General features: G+C 41.0%; 1 long non-coding RNA gene across 1 annotated transcript; it reads left to right on the top strand.

Annotated features, from left to right (window-relative positions):
• Nucleotides 1-5,149: 5,149 nt before the first annotated feature.
• Nucleotides 5,150-9,799, top strand: LOC140065479 (uncharacterized). The gene is made up of 3 exons (XR_011847934.1): nt 5,150-5,216; nt 6,968-7,105; nt 9,622-9,799. It is a non-coding gene; the product is annotated as an uncharacterized lncRNA (long non-coding RNA).
• The last annotated feature ends 1,344 nt before the right edge of the window (nt 9,800-11,143 follow it).

Here is an 11,143-nt window from a genome sequence, read left to right as displayed (position 1 = left end):
GCCGGTCGCTGATTGGCTTACTGGTCTGCACATGTGTTTCTTTCTTTTCAAGAGTTCCCTGCCCCATGTAACACGTTGTGCTCGTGCCCATTTTGGTAATAGAGGAGGAAAAAAAACCTTTTATTCCCACAAATCACCGGATTTGTTAGAATCGATTCGCCCATCTCTACTAATGACATGATGAGGAATTAAAGCCAAACCAGTATTTTTATTCCAGAAGGAATTAATTCTCAACTGTAGACAGCACTGTGGATGCTGGTAGGGAGAGGCTTTTGACTGGCATTGAGGAAGTAAGTTCTCCTTACAAAGACTTTGCCAATTAAGGCTGCCTTGCAGGCATTATAACCATTGATGCTCCGAAAAACCCCAGTCAAGCCTCTTACTGTAAGCCAGTTCCCTACACTGTATAGAAGAGACACAACCACAGCGAAACATTGCTGTTAACAGTTAGGAGTCAGTTACTTCTGGAATATTTGTACTGGTTTGCCTTTAATTACACGTCCATTTGGCTTCTTGAAAGTCATGCTTGATGTTAAGGGGTTGCCTCTAAAGGTAGCAAAAAGAGGCAATGGTTTCCTTGTCCCATCCTGGAAAATGTATTTTCATATTCAACTGCAGAAGCAGAAGACCAAAGATCAGACAGACTCGCCAAGGAAAAGACATGATGAGCAATAACCCTTAGGGTGCAGTAACACGGTGCATTCTTGGACAGTTTTTGGTGTGTTTTTCATGTTTGCCATGCGATTGGCTGGTTTGAATCTGTTCAACTTAATTTCTGGAAATTTCACGATGTGTCCCTGCACCCTAACAAAAATAAGATTTTTTTCTTTTGCTTTATAAACAGCCAGTGTATTACAGTTGCAGGGACTATAATTGCTGTTTGTAAGACACTGATTTATTAAAGTCCTTCCCCCAACTACAGCAGATACATCATGAGGCTTATACACTGGAAAATATCCATTTGATATCTTGTTCTGTGATCTGATTCCATTGATCATAAGAGATTTAGAAATAAAATCAATTCAGTAAATAATTACATGTATGGGAGAGGGAGGTGCGGGGGTGTGCATTATTAGCAGCCCACAGCATCGGACAACTCGTCCCCGTGCTCTGGGCTACTAAAAATGCACAACCCCACACCTCCCTCTCCAATACCTTTTTTTTTAATGGAAACTGCAAAATGGATGCCAAAACTCAGATGGGAACTGGCCCCAGGAGGGACCATGGAAAGGTAGGAGGTTGGAACAGCACGTTGTTGCAGTGCCAGTATATAACTGCTGTTACAGACAATGTACATGTCTGCCTGGCGGCAGCTGCATCGTTTGTCCATCACCCGGAGGAGAAAGATCTGTACAGAGAGAGAACAGGAAAAGCGGTATATACAGCATCCCCCATTGTGTGACCCCTTGAACGCTGTTTACTTTACTCTAGTCATCAGCCCTGGCCCCCTGGCAGCAGGAAGAAGCTGCATAGATCTGGGGGCAGGAAGTACACCCCTTTTCCTCAATTAAGGCCATTTTGCAGTTTTTTCTGTCTTTGCCTTCTACAAGCTATAACTTGGTTATTTTTATGATACTATAACTGTCTTGTTATTTTGGGGACAAAATTAAAATTTTAATTTGTATCATGTATCCTACTGGTGAACTTTTATTAACCCTGAACACATATCTTACGTGATTTCTAATGAAAAGGTTCAGCATTTAGTTTTGAACCTTAATAACATAAGATCTTTTTTCTTTTGGTCATACATCGATACCAAATAGTCATTCCTTGATTCTGGTAATCTCCTCTGCTATTCGCCCTGATTAACTAGAAAAGAAACGTATAATTAGCAGCACGGCATGCGGAGACATGTCCGGTGCTCCAGGCTTCTAATTATCCAGAACAAGGGCCCTGAATTCACGCCTCTCATGTCATGTCGCCTCCCTCTCCCATGCTCCCAGCAGAGGACAGAGTTGAGATCACGGGAGCAGAGGTGAGTATTTCTAAGTTTTGTTTGCTTATGCTAATGGTTGATTTCTACGTTCAGCGCTGGAATATTCACGTTCTGGAGCCAATGTACATTTCTTTCACATTTCCATTACTTTATCTGTCACTCTTATCTATATCAAGCAGGGGGTATTGTCTTACATGATATTCCTCCATGTCCTGACCAAGATAAGATAAGAACCTCAATACATTTTCATAGGCCAGAACAACCTCTAGGATGTTAACAATGACTCTCCCGATTACATCTCTGGCGCGGCTCTAAGCAACGGCGGGAGCATTATAGGAAAATACTTAACAAATGCAAAATATTATGTGTTATCACATAACTTCCTGCACCAGGATTCTGGTTTGCCTCTGCAAGGCAAGACATTGGGACACATTTACTTACCGGTCCGCTGGAGGTCACAGAAGGTGCATTGTCCGTGTATAATGCACTGTGCCGCAATTCACTAATATCATGCACCCAATATCCTGCATGTGTCGCTTCCCCGTTTAACCCCTTCCCGACGCGCGCCGTACTAGTACGGCGCGCGCCGGGTCCCGGTGCATGGAGAGGGCTCGCGGGCCGAGCCCTCTCCATAGCCAGTAAGTCTTTGCTGCATATTGCAGCAAAGGCTTACCGGTAACACCCGCGATCAGTGCTAGCACCGATCGCGGGTGCTTTCACCGCGATCGCCTCCGGCAATGCTGCCGGAGGCTTCAAAAAGATGGCGGCGCCCATTTTCGCTCCCCGATGACGGATTTTCGCTCCCCGATGACATCACGGGGAGCGGTGATCCGTTGCCATGACAGCATCGGGCCTCACGAAGGCCAGAAGCTGTCTCGTTTTAACCTATTCATTACAATGTGCTATCAGCACATTGTAATGAATGAGGAGTAAAATCCCCATATACTGCCATATTGCAGTATGGCAGTATATGGTAGGATCGATCAGACAACCTAGGGTTAAAGTACCCTAGGGAGTCTGAAAAATAGTTAAAGTAAAAGTAAAAAAAAGTTTAAAAAAAAAAATTATATTAAAAAAACCTAACAATTCAAATCACCCCCCTTTCCCTAGAACTGATATTAATATTAATAAACAGTAAAAATCATAAACACATTAGGTATCACCGCGTCCGAAAATGTCCGATCTATCAAAATATGATAACGGTTTTTCACTGCGTTTAACCCCGTAACGGAAAATAGCGTCCAAAGTCAAAAATTACATTTTTTTGCCATTTTGGAAAATATAAAAAAATTTATAAAAAGTGATCAAAAGGTAGCACAGTCCTATCAATGATAGCAATGAAAACGCCATCAAAAGTCGCAAAAAATGACACCACCCACAGCTTCGTACACCAAAGTATGAAAAAGTTATTAGCGCCAGAAGATGGCAAAATCAAAAAAAAAATTTTTGTACAGGAGGTTTTAATTTTTTTAAATGTATGAAAACATTATAAAACCTGTACAAATGTGGTATCCCTGTGATCGTAGCACCCCAAAGAATGTTTTTTCACCATTTTCACTGCATTTGGAATTTTTTTCCCCGCTTCCCAGTACGCGCCATGGAATATTAAATACCGTCACTACGAAGTGCAATTTGTTTCGCAGAAAATAAGCCATAACAGAGCTCTTTATGTGGAAAAATAAAAAATTATAGATTTTTGAAGGTGGGGTGTGAAAAATGGAAGTGAAAAAACTAAAAAAGGCCAAGTCGTTAAGGGGTTAAGTCCAAAAGTGTTGGCTCAAAATGGCTCAATTGTTCAGAAAAGACGATTGTCTCTTTCCATCAGCCCAGGAGCAAGTTAGCGTAGGTTGGGGCACAAGGCCAACCCATTGCTGTGCCCATGAGCTGGTGGTAGATACTGCCATTGAAGAGAAAGTAATTTCTTGTGAGGCAAAAATGTAAAGCTTTTAGTACAAACTCATTATGTAGTGTGAACTGTATCCCTTTAGATTTCAGAAAACGTTCCACCGCCCTTAGGCCCATCTTGTGGGGTATAGAGGAGTAGAGAGCATCCACATTTATACTCCCTAAGATACATTGATCCTCGAACAAGTTTCATGGCATTACAAGAATACACCCTGCACTTTAAACTGCTACTGAGTTCATATTGTGGCAGAATTTAATTGACTAATCAACCACTGTGGTAGCAATCTGTTTCTTAATCTATGGTTTTATATATACCATTACTTTTTGGCATATTTACATTTTATCTATATCTAAGTAAAAGTTAGGTTTTATTGTAAGATGTATACACTTGTGCTATCTTTTATTATACTTGATGGTGAGGTACTGGGCCCTCGTGAGGGTTTGCACATCTTTGTCTTCCCTGCAAGAAGTGTTTGTCTAAGCCCTTTTGCATTTTGTAGTGGTAGAGATGACTGAAATGATTTGCCAGAGCTGACAGAGTAACATTCAGAGTAAAGGCGCTGTCTTGAGTAGGTGGGAAGAGCTCTACGTGAGGCCAACATAGGCGCACCATTTGTTGTGACTTGAAAGTGAGGATTCATCACAACAGCATGTTGAACATCAGTCTTAATCATTGGCAACCGACAAGAGATCATCAAGTAATTCTGACCTCCTGGAAGCATGGAAGCGGGAGGACCTGGAATCAGGGCTCCGGAAGGACAGCTAATCTTTAAGGGGAACCTCTCATCAGCAACTAATTAACTAATAAACCACTACCGGTATATTTTCAAACAGCGTAACACCTTGTAGTTTTTGTTTCTTTAAAGGTCCAGTGTGATGGCATCATCCAGAAAATCCACTTTGAAGTGGGATGTAAATTACGGTAGTTGTATAAAGTCAAGGATGTTCTACGAGAATGGTGGAGGCATCCATGTCCTGTACTGATCCAGTCTGTCAGTCATGGTCTGGTGTAACAGGAATAGCTAAGTTCTCCGAGCTACACTGATTGTATCTTCCATAGAAGTGAATAAGAGTCACTGATAAGTGAATGGAAGTTAATGGAAGTAACATTAGTAACACTTGCAGGATATTGAAGTAGAGTCTCCTGAGATGCCAGATTGGAGCTTAGAAAAACACCTTTATTATTAGGAATAGTTGGAGGATAATAGCTTTTATTTATTACTGAGTAGGCGTGACTGCTATCATGACACGGCCAAAAAGTATATAAATTAAGAATCTCAACCATTGTCTCCATATCACAATACAACCTTCAGGAGAAGAACAATGATCGTCCTGATGGTAATTCTCAGCCTCCTCTCAGCTCGTGAAGTGACAAGTAAGTCTCCTCAATGTTTCTCTTCTATGAACTTTATTTTTAAAGGATTTTTTAAGCTGCAGTTTTCTCAAACTTTACTGTTGGATGCAAATTTTTGAAGTTTCGCCAACTATTCTTTTCCATAGTAGCCTCCTGCCTAAACCTTGTCTCTGACTGTTTCTGTTACGTAGCTCCTTGGACTAAGGTAACTTTAGATGTTCACACAGGGGGAGAAGCAGGAATATTTTTGGAGACTGATAGGACTATAGTAGTAATGCAGGGTGTTACCGCTATAGGAGCCTATATAATACCTGTATATTATTATACACTGGGGAGGAGGGGGGTGATGTCTCCAGGTGCTGTATGTATGTGTAGACTGCTGTGTAGTGCAGTGTCCTGTGCCGTGTATCACTCATATATTAGGGGGTCCAGGTTCTGAAAAGAGAACACACAGTACAGAAACCGAGAACCTCAGCAGAGGGGAAAGTAAAAGGCATAAAATCTTTCCTATGTAAAAAATCTTAAGAAATCCGCAGACAAGTGAAGGGCCGTAGTAATGATGAACCCGTCAGGTTACATTCATAAAGAATATCTACCCGAACAATATCTGATATCTCTTCAACGTTGTCAACTAATAGATTTGGAGGAGCCCAAATTTCTGTGTATTATATGGAGGAGCCCAACTCTCTGTGTATTATATGGAGGAGCCCAACTCTCTGTATATTATATGGAGGAGCCCAAATTTCTGTGTATTATATGGAGGAGCCTAACTCTCTGTGTATTATATGGAGGAGCCCAACTCTCTGTGTGTAATATGGAGGAGCCCAACTCTCTGTATATTATATGGAGGAGTCCAACTCTCTGTGTATTATATGGAGGAGCCCAACTATCTGTGTATTATATGGAGGAGCCCAACTCTCTGTGTATTATATGGAGGAGCCCAACTCTCTGTGTATTATATGGAGGAGCCCAACTCTCTGTGTATTATATGGAGGAGCCCAACTCTCTGTGTATTATATGGAGGAGCCCAACTCTCTGTATATTATATGGAGGAGTCCAACTCTCTGTGTATTATATGGAGGAGCCCAACTCTCTGTGTATTATATGGAGGAGCCCAACTCTCTGTGTATTATATGGAGGAGCCCAACTCTCTGTATATTATATGGAGGAGTCCAACTCTCTGTGTATTATATGGAGGAGCCCAACTCTCTGTGTATTATATGGAGGAGACCAACTCTCTGTGTATTATATGGAGGAGCCCAACTCTCTGTGTATTATATGGAGGAGCCCAACTCTCTGTATATTATATGGAGGAGTCCAACTCTCTGTGTATTATATGGAGGAGCCCAACTATCTGTGTATTATATGGAGGAGCCCAACTCTCTGTGTATTATATGGAGGAGCCCAACTCTCTGTGTATTATATGGAGGAGCCCAACTCTCTGTGTATTATATGGAGGAGCCCAACTCTCTGTGTATTATATGGAGGAGCCCAACTCTCTGTATATTATATGGAGGAGTCCAACTCTCTGTGTATTATATGGAGGAGCCCAACTATCTGTGTATTATATGGAGGAGCCCAACTCTCTGTGTATTATATGGAGGAGCCCAACTATCTGTGTATTATATGGAGGAGCCCAACTCTCTGTGTATAATATGGAGGAGCCCAACTCTCTGTGTATTACATGGAGACGTCCTGATTATCAGTCCATGGAGAAGATGACCCTGTCCCACATGTATAACTGTCTACTTTTTATTTCTCTATTTGTGCAGTGAGACCCTTCCCTCTCCCCAATGGTTTTGTCTGTCCTTACTGCGTTTCTGACGGCTCTATCCCGTGTGGGGCATCAGACACTGAACAATGCATTGGCGCATCAGATGTGTGTTACTCCATTACAGTCTACAAATCAGGTACCAAAACTTATTTTGTTGCCATTTATTTCACACAACTTCTGGATATAAAATGGTGGAGTTACGGATCATTAAATCTGAGGGTTCACATTTTTTTTTCACTTCACTGTAGATTGGCTCAATCATACACATAGGTGTTTGCTATATCTCTGAATAAGAGATAGGGGGTCATTTATCTTACCTCTTTGTTTTGGATAGTTTTTGCCTGGCGTTTTTCCATCTGCTTCTTTGGTAATTTATCACTCTCACTTTTTCTTTGTGTTAAATGTGTTTCTTTTTTCTGATCTCTATCCGAGACATTTGTTACAAATGTCTCCAAAATGTCGCACAAGTGTCTCAAGTCACTTCTTTCCATTTTCTAAGTTTTCCTTAAGTAAGGTTTCATCTAGAGTTGTTTGAGCCAAAAATGGAGCAAATTTAAGACAATTTGAAATGATAAACGTCATTTGGGACATTTAACACATCTGGAATAGAAGATAAATGTGTCTGAATGACGAAAAACAAATGTCCGGTGCCATTTCAAAATGGCCCCAAAAAATAAAGACAAATGACCCTCATAGAATTGTATTTGTATTTGAGTCTAACTGGGGAAATCTTTGTGCTATTTTATGTGAAAAAGAAGGAAACTCTAGCTCCCAAATAAAAATACCAATCTTCCAGCTTTATTCTTTCAGTTTAAAAAAGCAAACACATGGTAGGCAGAAGCACAGGACAGAGAAAACAAGGGAACAGTGACGCAAGACCCTGCTAGCTTACGCGTCTCAATAAAATTTTTATCATAGATGCATAACTGTAGTATGGCAGTATATGATAGGATCGTGCAGACAACCTAGGGTTAATGTACCCTAGGGAGTGTGAAAAATAGTAAAAATAAAAACTAAAAAAAGGTAAAAAAAAATTATTATAAAAAAACCTAAAAACTCAAATCGCCCCCCTTTCCCTAAAACTGATATAAATATAAATAAACAGTAAAAATCATAAACACATTGGGGTTTTTTTTTACTAAGGGCCCGATTCGCGCTTTCCCGATGTGTTACCCGAATATTTTAAAAAAAAAAATTCAAAATTCTATAAAGAGTGATCAAAAGGTAGAACAGTCCTAAAAAATTTTTGTACAGGAGGTTTTAATTTTTTTAAATGTATGAAAACATTATAAAACCTATACAAAAGTGGTATCCCAGTAATTGTACTGACCCAAAGAATAAAGTAGACATGTAATTTGGGGCATACAGTGAAATCTGTAAAATCCAAGCCCACGAGAATACGGCGCAAATGTGTTTTTTTACCAATTTCACAGCATTTGTATTTTTTTCCCACTTCCCAATACACGGCATGCAATATTAAATACCACCATTTTGAAGTGTATGATAAGTCATCACAAAGCTCTATACATTCAAAAATAAAAACGTTATAGGTTTTTGATTGGTTGCCATGGGTAACTAGAACAGTTGTGTTCTCAGACAAGTCTGATAAATCTCCCCTATAAAGTTAATCTTTTCTTTAGGCAAAAGGCTGTAAAAGTTTTTTACAGTACAACCATCCAGAGTTTCTGGCCCACATTTATAAAAAGTAGCGCAGTCTGTACTAGGTGCATTTTGCTTGTGGAGTGTACAGGGGGCGCCAGATTCATGAAAAGTGTATCACATTCTCCATGAATCTGGTGCCTCCTGCACTGCTCCAACTTTTTTTTGGTGCACCTTTAACATGTGGTGTGCAACACCATTCTGTCAGTTACTGAATTATATATTTGTTGCAGATTCTGAGTAAGTACTGGAATGCCTCTTTTTGTGCAGAAATGTGTGGGGTGGCAGGCACCGAGCAGCTGCAACACTTGAATACAAGTGCAAGCAGTTTACATGTTCTATTGAGTAAAAAGTCTGACAGAAAACTGCCACAAAGGCTTCAATAAATGTGACCCACTGGGGGTCATTTACTAAGGGCCCGATTCGCGTTTTCCCGACGTGTTACCCGGATATTTCCGATTTGCGCCGATTTTCCATGAATTGCCCCAGGTTTTTGGCGCACGCAATCAGATTGCGCTGGCATGCACGCGATGGAAATCGGGGGGCATGGCCGAACGAAAACCCGACGGATTCGGAAAAACCGCCGCATTTAAAACAAAAAATCGGTCGCACGGGCCATACTCACATGCACCAGGAAGAGATCAGTGAACTCCGATGCAACTCGGCGGACCTTGGCGCAGCAGTGATACCGGGTGGACATCGGGCGCAGGACCTTCATGAATCGCCGGAAGACCCGAACGCTCGTACGAGAAGCCACCGATGGAACGCGAATGGACCGGGTAAGTAAATGTGCCCCACTGTCTACTAATGTTTTTATTTAACTCCTTCCCACCTTGCAGGAAGTATCTTCCCATACTAGGATGTTTTATCATGTCCTGCTGACACAACTCACGAACAGAGTCGGCGGTTGTCAGCTGTGCATCAAAAGCAAAAACATAACAAAAATTAGACAAAAAGTTCTTTAAAGTAAAAGTTCTCATATGTATCTTTCAGGAGGAATTATATTACGCACTACTGGTTGCAGTACACAAGATATCTGTAAATTTGGTAACTATTCCTATAGTCTTAAAGGAGAGGATTACCGACGGGTCATCACCTGCTCCAAAGCGAAGCGTCCATGAGGTCCTCCTGACTCCGGCCATTGTGTGTCTTCTCCTGCTGGACGTTTTCTTCTCACACCTGTTATGATTCTTGGTGAATAGTGGGAAATAAATGACAGATATTTGCAGGAGGGAATATTTTTCTGTTGTCTCATTTTCAGCGTCTGGTACAATGTACATTGGGCGGAAATATGGAAGAGCAGCGGTCATAGATTTCCTGTTTTTTCCTACTTCACTCTAGTTTTGTTTTGTGATCTACTTCCACTGATTGTTTAAGATTTAAAAATCTAATTACAAAATTCTCAAATGATTTCTAATTTCTTTATAAGGAAAGCTACTACTTCCTGTGGCCATTAGTAAAACGTTTTTTACCCATAAAATGTTTTTTAAATATGCTAATTAGACTAGGTCGCTCTTGGTGCTCCACCCAGGACGCTCCAGCACTCTCGCTCCTGCTACCTATGCACGCCTCCTGCATGCTGTATAATCCACTCCCTCCCATTCCGCAGTTCCCAGAGCTGATGATGTCACTTGGCTCTCGGGAACTCTGGCCCACCCATCATCCCTGTTCAGCAGATGGCTGTGTTATACAAATGAAAAACGGCTTTAATGTGTGTTCAAAGTGAGGCTACTTTTGGGTTCTATCGCGCAGTCGTTCTGAGGAGCAATCAGCTGTGAAAGGAATGACGTGTTGTCGAGAGCCCGAGTTCCCGAGAGTCGGCTGACATCACCAGCTCTCGGGAACTGCAGAATGGGAGGAAGTGGATGAAAAAGCAGACAAGATGTGTGCATAATAAGGAGGAGCGAGAGCGCCAGAATGTACTGGGTGTTGTAGCTGGAGTACCCTGGTCTGATTAGCATATTAAAAACAAATTTTTGCAGCAAGTACAAGGTTTTATGTCTCAACCAGATAAATTTTGTTTTTCCAAGTGGTAGAATGACTTCAATTATATTATTGCTGAATGGATGAAACTACATCACATCATTACACAGACATCGGGGGTCATGAGTTTGCATGTGCCATAAATATACCCCATGGAGTCCATAATGTACCAATAAGAGTCAGGTTCATGAAGAACATGCACCACAATACATAACTCTGCACACTACACAGGAATACTGCACCTGTGTGACCATTGTCAGATTTCTGTCCAATGGAAGTAAACACTGAAGCTTTCTATAGATGACAGCAAGCTTGGATTTAGATTACCGAGAGGGATTGATGCAATGAGTATATTGGAAAACTGTTATCATGAAACTCACATTTTAAGGCCAAAAAACACTATAAATTATGGGGGTTTCACATTTTTTACTGAACCCATTTTGTCTTATGGACACATACAGATTAGTTTTCTCTTCCTGGCTTCCATTATTTTTCACTGATGTCTTACTGAACCTTTCGGTGAAAAACCATT

The sequence above is a fragment of the Engystomops pustulosus genome, chromosome 6, assembly GCF_040894005.1.
Source record: "Engystomops pustulosus chromosome 6, aEngPut4.maternal, whole genome shotgun sequence".
Classification (NCBI taxonomy): Eukaryota; Metazoa; Chordata; class Amphibia; order Anura; family Leptodactylidae; genus Engystomops; species Engystomops pustulosus.
This window is presented reverse-complemented; position numbering and strand designations above follow the sequence as displayed.